Below are 10,844 nucleotides of genomic sequence, written 5' to 3'. Positions count from 1 at the left end.
AAATCACTTTTATATATGTCTTTCCTTTATATCATTACTTGTGTCGAACATACTCTTATTCTTATTTTCTTTTGATATCGAGATGGTGGAGAAGCCATGCACATATGCACCAATGATGAATATATCCCTTTCAACAAAATTTCTTACACAATCGTAGTGGTCAATTCTATGGATTTAATGACTTATATCCCCTAAACCTAAGATACACAAAAAGAAAAAGAAGAAACACTACGGAAATTTCCATATATACTTGGACCATAGATAGCGTATTTACATGGGAAATGTGATTATGAGTGATGACTACATACATTGACATTATTTGACACCAACAACAATATAGTATGTTAGATTGGAGAATATTCCATACGGAGATTCCAATGGAATCAAACATCAAATAAGTAGGAGTATCATTAATTATTAGATTGTTCTTAATCAAATTAAAGCACCATGCATCATCACTTACCTAACCTTTCACAATTTGCAAAGAGACACAAAGTGACAACAGCATCAAAAAGCAGACACACACTTATACGTTATAGTTCCAACAACGTGGGGCTTCTCTAAATCACCATATGCTAGCTTAGGTCCGAGTATTTCCTCCCATTTTTTTATTATTTTATTCATTTTAAAATATCTGTTAATTTAGAAAAAAAATAATAATATACATTATTTAAAAATTAATGTATTTAGATACATAAATACATTGATTAATTAATTGTCTAGATACATTAGCCTTGAATGTATCATTATATTATTTATAATTGTTAGTTTTTTTTAAGCAAGGAAAAAAACCTAAAGTATTCTACTTTTAATCTTATGCGCGAGAAATCTTTTTGCTCTACTGCATTATTTGTTAGTTTAAAGTTAGTTTTGTTTTTCTAATATTTTTAAAATTTAATTAAAAAATAATAAACATATAATGCTAATGCAAAAGACATTAATTAATCAGGAGTGGCAATAGAATAAGAGAAATTATTTATATAGATATAGGTGTATATATATTTGGTAGATTTTACATGAAGCGAAGTTGGTCTCATTATTTCATAAAAATAGATAGCTAGGTCGTCTCGTCTCATCTCATAGTGGGTCTCACTCAATGAGTGCATTTAAAAATAATTAAAAATACACTTTGTATCTATATATACAAGAAATATCTCTAATCTAATTACTAGCTAGATAATGGCCACTACCTCATTCATAGCTTTGTTTATTGCTAGTAATTAATTAAACTAATAAAACGACGACGTACTTAGCTTACTCCTCAATGTGATATATGATAACATTCCCTATGTACATAGCCTCTTAATAAGTTGTTATATATGGTTGTTACTATATATAGTTATATATATATATAAACAACTACTACTCAATAAGCTCAATGATATGCTTTGAGATGTTGCTCCTATTGTGAAAACATGGTTCCTAAGATCTGATATGCATCCAAGAGTTTGGCTCGAAGGTTTGTGGATTCAAATTTTAGGTGTTCATTCTCAAAGGATAGTAGCATGTTGTGTTGTGTGGCCAAACCGAGCCGGTTTTTCAATTCCCGGTTCTCGGCTTTCAACCGGTTCAGTTGGTTCGTGAGGTTCTCTAAATGTCTCTTCTTTCTCCACCTGGACCTCCTGGCCGACTCCCGGTTCGATTGCTTGCGCCTGATTTTTCTCTCGTGGGATGAGTAAACCGCCCGGTTCGATCCATGTGAACCGAAAGAACTAGGGCTAGCCGGGTCAAAAAAATCGGGTTGGTTAATGAGGGAAAACAACTCCTCTAGCTCAGTTGGTGTGAACATGGCCTCCCCATGACACAAAAATTGGACTTCTTCTTCAGACATTGTTGCTTCACCAAATCAATTAGCAAAGCAAAAGAAAATCAAGAGAGAGAGGGAAGAAAAAAACCGGTATTTTCAAAATACTAAACCGGAGAGAGGAAAGAAGGGGAAAAGGGAAGAAGTGAGGAGAAGGGGAATGCTATTTAAAGAGTGAAAAAGGTTGTAACACCCAACACATGGGGTCTACCATTTAGTAAAAGTTATTAGAAAGCTAAGGTCACATTTTCCCAAAGATAAAGGTAAATAAACTTTTTTTTTTTTTAAAGTGGCTTTCATATATAGTACGTATTATTATGGTAGTATCTTTATTTTTTATTTTTTTTAACTAAACAAATGCTACATACACCACTATTCAATTTCCATGCAAAAAAATAATAATAAAAAAATAAAGAACTTTAATGTAAGGTGGTATGATGGTGGGGAATTCAGATGATGAGCCACTCTTTTAATCTTTATTTATTTATTTATTTATTATTTAGGAGAGGGTAAGATAGAGAATAATAATGGGGTCCTTTGAGAAGATTAGCTTTAGCTTAATGATGAAGGGATCAATCAAAGAAACATATTGGAAGAAAATTGGATTAGAAAGTTACCGAACACTATGACTATTAGGGTTACGCCGAAGTCGTTTTGGACACGCACATACATAGAAGGTGAAAAAGGTCGTGAAAGTTGCCACCAAAGCATTATTTAGAAAAATTAAAAAAATATATATTAATATAATTAAGGTTATAAGGTGGACTAATGAATATTTGTTACGTGGAAATAAAAAAATTGGTACCTTAGCTTATGATAGCAGCACGTACATACCCTAGACTTACTATTGTGTTGTTGGCTACAAATTAAACGAGTTCTTTTCAATTCTCCCAAACCCATGCAACCACACGTCAATATAATTAAAGGCTTCAATCACTTTGAAACATATATGCAAACAAAACTGAATTAATATATATGTTAATAAAAAACCAACCATGTTCATGATATCTTTTGATATCAATGAAGCTATAGCTTTGATCCAATTTCAGGATAAGGATTGATTAGTAATATAATAATGTATATAATTGAGCTTTAATTTCATATGTGAATTATTCAAAGATTATTTTAATTAATTAATCCGTCCCGGCCTTTGCTTCTCATCATATTGCTTCCAGCCTATGATGCACGGACACGGACACGGGACACAACACAACACAGGACATGCGGACATACGGATTTTAAAATCTTATAAGATACGGAGATACGGTATATATATAGAATAAAAAATTCTTTTAGACAAATTACAATGAATTTTTGATATTTTATTGCTATTAAAATATAAAATAAATTTTTAACTATTTTTAATGTCTTTTTTTAACTATATAAAAGTATTTAAAATATTTTTTATTTTAATAAATAATAATATATATTATTTCTAAACTCATTTCAACTATATTTGTTAAGAATAAGGCTGGATACGCGGACATATGATGGTATTTAGGTGCGTCCAAGTGTATTCAGAGAAGAATTTTTATTTTTTATTAAGACACAGTTGGACACGGCAGACACATGTGTCGGACGAGTGTCAACGAGTGTCGTGTCCAAAATATGTCCGATACGCAAACACGGCAACTCAACGAAGTGTCCGTGCTTCATAGCTTCCACCATTTGAGGGAGTTGAGTCTTGATTTATTTTTTTATTGAACAAAAAGGAATTAAAAGTATATGTACTTACTAAATTAAATTATACCATTATTCAATATCTTCAAAATTTAAATATGGTTTAAATAGGTTTTTGAATTCCGATAAGATGTTTGTTAATTTGGTTTTAGTCTTATATAAAATGTTATATCAATATTTAATTTATCATATCAGTATTTAATATAATAAATTAACGGCATAAATTAAAATAAATCATTTTTAAATTTAATCATACAAAAGAAAAAGTTTTATATGGACCAAAACTAAAAATAAAGGAGTACATTTTTAGGACTAAAAACTTATTTAAGTATTAAAATATATTTCTTTTAACCAAAAAGGAAGATATTAGCCAATTTTTTTTGTCCAAACATTAGATGAAATTTTTTAAATGCCTTTTGAAACATACAAAGTCAAATTTTGTATTGAATTGACCGGGGCTGTTTCAAAATACTTGGATTGCGCCTAAATTACATACTCTTCTATTTGTGACCCAATTCTTTGTTTTATTTAAAAGTCTATTTCGTCCTAAAATATATTTAAAGGCCTCTTTGAATTTATTAATCATATAAACCTTTTAGTTAGTTCAATGGATTTGTAAACTTTAAACAAGCCAATATATACCACATATAGAATTCAACTTTCTAAATAAAATAAAGAAAATATTTTACCACATATTAATAATTATAAAGATTTTTTTTTTTACCTAAACTCCTAATCTACTTTATTTTTCAGATAGGTAAACACCAGGATCAAACTTGCGTCACTCAACAGTAAAATTTTTAATTAATATTATGTTGACCTCATTTACCCGGCCCCTAGTTGAAATTGGAATATACATAAATGAGGCTTGCTATCTTATCTTAAACGAAAAGTACGAGAAGATAATGGAATATTTGTATAATGTGTACAATGAATTGGAGGTTTATAGAGTATTAGAGATATAATCATTAGTGTTATCTTTTTTCATTAGCTGAAACTTTTGGGATAAATGGTATCATGACATGGTATTAGAGCGCTAGATCCGAAAGGTAAAGAGTTCGATGTGAATTCCAAAATCAGTTTAAACTTTTGGAAAGATGTTTATTATTCCTAGTACTCGAATGGTTATTCTAGATAGTATGAAAGATGTTCATTTTGTAACTCTATAATCCATTGTACACGTTGTATAAATAGTCCATTATCTTTCTAACGGGACTCTATCTTAAAACACATCATTCATCGTTATGAATTATAATTAGGTGATTTAATTTATCTCAAGTAAACATGTACTAGAGAATTGACTAAAGAAAAATATATTTTATTTAAGCAATACTACATTAATGAATTGATAAACATTTTTTTTTATCAAATTGCAAGGATATTTATTTGATGATAATATATATGAACATTTTTCTTGGGGAAAAAAAATGATAACTCAGTTTGATATTTCTTTTCTATTTTTAAAAGCTGAATTGTGACCTTAACTTTAAAGCTTTTAATTTTATGATTTTATTATTAAGTAAAAGTTATAGGTATATATGATAAGATTACAACGTCACAAAAAACACTAATAGAATTAAGAGAAGACAAAAAAGGATGTTAAGGGTATTAATGATTAATTTGTCGTGAATTTGAATTTTATTTAAAAATTTGTCAAAGATCAATAAGTTGCTATGTATATAAAGTGAGATTCAATTTTTTTACACGTATTAACTTATTTAAACTATGAATGAGTTAACTATTTAATCAACTCAAATTGGTTAATAGTAAAATTACTTATGTTGTTAGAATTGCTAAGGAGTTGGAAAAAATGGGATAAACATTGCTATTAGTGTATTTATTCAATGGGTTAACGTAAAAAATAAGAAGTGAGTTCATAAGTATATAGTGGTTTTAACATTGTCAATTACAAGTTTCTGAAAATCGAACCGGCATAACAGTATTTTTTATTTTTTTTGGGTCTATCTTAAACTTATTAGCAAGCATTAAAGTTAGATATCAATCCAATCGTCCCACGTGACTTATACCAAATTAAACAAAGATATACTACCGTCCTGCAAATTAAATAAAAGTGAATGATCGTGAAAATGGAAAAGCACTTATCAATTAACATAAAGCAAAATTAGTGGAGCAACCAAAATGCAATTATTATTATTGCTTCATTTCAATCGTCCCTATGTATTGTTATGTTGATTTAACACTCACTAAGTATAAACCAATTTGGGTTTGTTGAGTAGTCAGCTTAAACAAGTGTCGGGACTTTGAATTTCACTTTGTATATGCAGCAATTCATTGATCAACAGTAGATTCTTAAATGAAGTTCTGATCTACGACGGATTAGTTTTTAACCTGTCGAATTGAAAAATACCGTAGACAACCAAACCAAAAAAACTCAATAAGAATCAGCCTATGTCATGTGTTATTCTAAAATAGCACTCCTTTTCCTAGATAATAACTTATATGAACTAGCTTGAATAATATTACTAATGTTTGACTGATATCATATCTCGTTAAAGGTATGATATGCATTATTATTTATATAATCACTATCTCATAATATAAGCCTATTTGTTTTTAGAAGATTTTTACGCATTAAGTATTTAGTTAAGTTTTTTTTTTTTTTTGCATATTATACCTTATATATACTTAGTATATTACTTCAGTTACATGTTTATTAATGTTTGATTTAATTTTGGTAAATTTTGACGAAAATTATCTTCGCTTATAATTTAATCATGGTTGAATCGATAAGATATACATCTTATAAAAGAAAAAATATGAACAATGTAACCTAACTTTACTTAAATAAGTACAAATATGATTTTATCCAAACTTCAAAAGAGTGAAAGGAATATTATTGTAGCTAGCTATGGTGGTTTTCTTAGTTGAGTATTGAAAGTAGGGTTATAGGGACAGTTTTGTTTTAGTGATGGAGATGGTTCCCCGGGACAATTAGCAAAATAATATAGCGGCTCTGAGTGGAGGATAACATGCCATTCTAGTAGTGAAATTTGATTAATTTAGTGAAATAACAAAAAAAAAAAGGGGAGGGTTTCAGGAACCACTTCTTTTTAGCAGGAGCCAAAGTAGTTTGCATGTGCTACAAGCAAAATTGTCTCTATGTTTAGTTTTTTATTTTTTTTTTACGATATTTTTTAATCCGACAGATTAAGAATTAATTCCTTGCAGATCTGAGTTCCATTTAAAGGTTTATCGCTGGCCAATAAATTATTAGATATACAAAATAGGTTCAAATTTCTGACACTTATTTAAGTAAGTGTGTGAATTGACTATTCGACCAATTTAAATTAGTTGTATTTAGTCTTGTTTAAGTTCCTTTGATTCTTACCTTCTTCTGACACCCTTGAATGGTTAGTTTATAAATAATGGACTTGACTATTATATAAGTTGTAGTGGTTATTTTATGTTGGTTTACTGGCTGAGATAAAATAGAAATATAGGGACACTGAAATAGAGAGAAAAATTTTTTTTTTTAAATTGTTTCTCGTTTTTAGTAGACAAACTGGAGACAATACAATATTTGTCTATTTTTTTAAACAGATTTATATACCTTTTAATGTCTTTGTCTCAACTATATATGTAATAAAAACAATCTTAATAAAAATAGCTAGAAATAAAACTAGAATTTTATGTTTATTTTCTTAAATAGTATATTGTCAAAATATAAATGACATGGTAATATGCCATTAAATAACTTTTGGATTTATAAATGAGTCCCAATGATTTATATTATCCAACCACATTACAGTTTATGTAAAAGAATATCATTACTTTAACTTGTTTTTCTAACCGCGTAGCAGGCTCTCTAAACATAATAATAGAGGGTAAAAAAAATAAATTAAATATTATCTTGATCTCTTCAATATTTAAGCTGAATTTTAATTTGATTTTTAATATTTTTAATATTTTATTTTAATCTTAAAAGAATTTTATACGAGTTTAATATTATTACACAGTTAAATTTGACACAAATAATTTATATATTAAAGAGCTAATAGTATTCAATTTCAGTATAAATAAAATTGACATATCAACAATATCAACAATATAAAAGTTTTTCTTTGATTTTAGACCATTAATGATAAATTGTTAGGATTTGAGATTTATACAAAAACAAAATCGTAAAAAAGAAGTATTATAAAAACATTTTAATTATGTTTTCTGTAATACATGAAAAAAATATAACTTAATTAGTAATAATATTATTACAATTCTGCTAGACAACCAACAAAAGTCTAACTAACAGCAAAAACTAACAAATATTTTTAAACTATACTCCATATTAATTAAATGTCATTAATTAATAATTATTTAAATTTTATTTTAAAAAAATATAAAATTAATTATTATTAATTATAGTTATTTAAAGTTAGTTGATTATGAACTATTTACCAATATTGTTTCATGTTATTAACGTTTACGTAACTCGTTACGTTAACTATTCGTATTAAATTTAATAGTAAAAGATTAAAATATAATTTTAAACTGTTTAAAAAAGTTTAAAATAAAAATATAATTTTAAAATATTAAAGACTAAATTAAGATTTAGCTTAAATTTTAAAAAAATTAAAATAGTGCTTTATTAAAAAAAATTGAAAGTCCCACACATGGGTGTATGTAGAAGTGATCAGAAAGAGATGTTTCTTAAATATGAAGTATATACCATTGCTTTCCATTTTTGTTTAATATTTTTTTCTTCCTATGTATTTATAACGTGAAATCATTGTTTGATCACCAAAAGTACAATAGTTCATGGCTCCATTATGAATTTATATAACAATGAGATGTAAACGAATTTTACAAGCAAGTCGTTGTAGTATAGTGGTAAGTATTCCCGCCTGTCACGCGGGTGACCCGGGTTCGATCCCCGGCAACGGCGCATTATGTTTTTGGGTACTCTTGTGGGCTCAGAAATCTGATGGACAGATATTATGGGCCTAACGAGTAACGAGAAACAAAAACACAGAATTTCTAGGCCCAAGAAAATGGAATAACTGTTAATGATTCAACCAGGCCCATTAAAAAGCTGGGACAAGTGCTAACTGCTATTTTTAGGGTGCATTTTTATTTTCTGTTTTTATTTTTAATATTTTTTATTTTATGTTTTTATTTTTTTTATAAAATTTAAAAAATAAAAAATACTAAAAATAAAAATAAAAAATAAACATTTTTTATTTTTATACTAAGAAATTTTTCTTTATATGCATCAAGTATATTGCTGAATTCTCAAAAAATGTAGGTCTAATCTAATAATAATACATAATAACTAAAAACTAATGATAGAATTTTGTATCTGCATTATTTATATTAAAAGTTTTTTTATTAAATTATTATTGAATTAACCTTAGATTTTTTAAAAAATAGCCGTAAAAAATACATTTAATGTAAAATGAAAGTTTTTTAGATAAAATTGAAGTTTTAGAATAGAAGTAAAACAAAAATAAATTTTAAAATTTTAATATAATTTTAAAAATAAAAAATATACTTTATATTTATTTATTTTGATAAAGTAAGGGGTATAGGCTCATATACTTTACATTTAAACTTATGTGGAGTAAATTTTTAAAATGTTACTTGAGATTGACGTGTTGGTTAACGATACGTGGCATGCTGACGTGGATGGTCATGTCACGTATCATAATGCTATTTTGTCACGTGTCACAATGTTATTTGTTCACATGTCATTCACTATATCATCATTACATATGCATCAAATTGGTCATTTACTTTGTAACAAATGACTTATTTTAATTCCTGAAATTGAATATCGTGTACCAAATTAATTTCTTCATCAGTGTGTTCTCTTTTTTTTTATAAATTCAAAATTTTTAATATCTTTAAATACACTCATTTTAATTTTATCTTTTCACAAGTTATTTAAATAGGAGTACTTTTATAATATTTTATAAAAACACTCCTATTTAGTAAAGAATTATATGAGATATTGATTTTTAAAAAATGAATATGAGATATTGACATTAATATGAGATATTCTTTTTATAAAATTTTTATTTTTGTTTCAATTTTTTTATAATATTTTTTTAAAAGAATTATATGAGATATTGATATTAATTTAACAAAGAGTGTAAGTTAATAATGTAATAATATTTTTTAATATTTAACACCTTAATAAATATTTTAAAAATACATGATAAGGCACTTATTAACTAATATAAATTCATTATTCCCATCTGTTTTAAGGATGTTTGATTTCCCATATAATTGACTTCTCACTAAATTAATAAGATATATTTATACTGCCAATTTCAATAATTAATTTTATCTATAACTTAGTTAGACATCTTTTTCATATATTACACTATTAATTAATGTAAGCATTTTTTGTAACCATGTCTTGAACAGTATTAAAACATATACAAATAAGTATAAAAGACAATAATAAAATTTTGGATTTAGCTAACATGTGCTCTAATGATACAAGTTAAAATTATTAATTAAAAAATTCATTATAAAAAATTGTATAATAAAAAATTAAAATTAGTGTATCAAAAAATAATGAGAGTTTTAAATTTACAAAAAAATAACGAGAACAAACTAATGAAAGGACTATTTTGGTGCACGATATTTAATTTCAGGAACTAAAATGAGTTATTTGATGTAAAGTAAGGGATCAATTTGGTGCATATATAATGATGATATAGTGGATAACACGTGGACAAATAACATTGTGACACGTGATATAATTTAATACGTGAAAAAATAATACTATAACACATGCCATAACAATCAACGTCAGCATATCACGTGTCGATAACTAACACGTCATCATACTATTATACGTGACCAAACTATAAGGTGACACGTGTCACCAAAAATCTACATCATTAAATTATGTCAGATTGTGAGTACTTCGTTAACAAAAAACGAATTAGAGATTAATATGATATAATTTTTTTAATTTCTAAAACATAATTAGTTCAATTAAAATTTCAGAGATAATTTTAATATACACGGTTAATCTCAAAAATCATTTTAGAGATTTATTCACTCGTGTAATGAGTATTCGAGGATATCTAATCTATTTTTTTTTTTAAAAAAGCTTACGTGCAACCAATAAAAGTGTTTGGGACTGGAAAGGCATGGTGTTGCTATCTACAAGGCATGTTAAAGAGTCAAAAAGAAAAAAAAAAAGAGGAAAATAAAATAGAAAGAAAGTGAAGATGAGCATGGCCCAAATATATATAGAACATTACAACATCATCATTGGTGAACAATTTGGGATATGCATGGGACGGTTTACAATGTTCCTTTTTTTTTTATGTATATTTGAAGGCAGTCTAAGTACTTATTCTATCCCTTTAATAACAATAATTAGCCT

At 26.8% G+C, this 10,844-nt stretch overlaps 1 non-coding gene across 1 annotated transcript; it reads left to right on the top strand.

The window, feature by feature from the left end:
• The first annotated feature begins 8,312 nt into the window (after positions 1-8,312).
• Positions 8,313-8,384, top strand: TRNAD-GUC (transfer RNA aspartic acid (anticodon GUC)). Its single transcript has one exon. It is a non-coding gene; the product is annotated as a tRNA-Asp (tRNA).
• The last annotated feature ends 2,460 nt before the right edge of the window (positions 8,385-10,844 follow it).

This window comes from Arachis duranensis, chromosome 6 (assembly GCF_000817695.3).
Source record: "Arachis duranensis cultivar V14167 chromosome 6, aradu.V14167.gnm2.J7QH, whole genome shotgun sequence".
Lineage (NCBI taxonomy): Eukaryota > Viridiplantae > Streptophyta > Magnoliopsida > Fabales > Fabaceae > Arachis > Arachis duranensis.
This window is presented reverse-complemented; position numbering and strand designations above follow the sequence as displayed.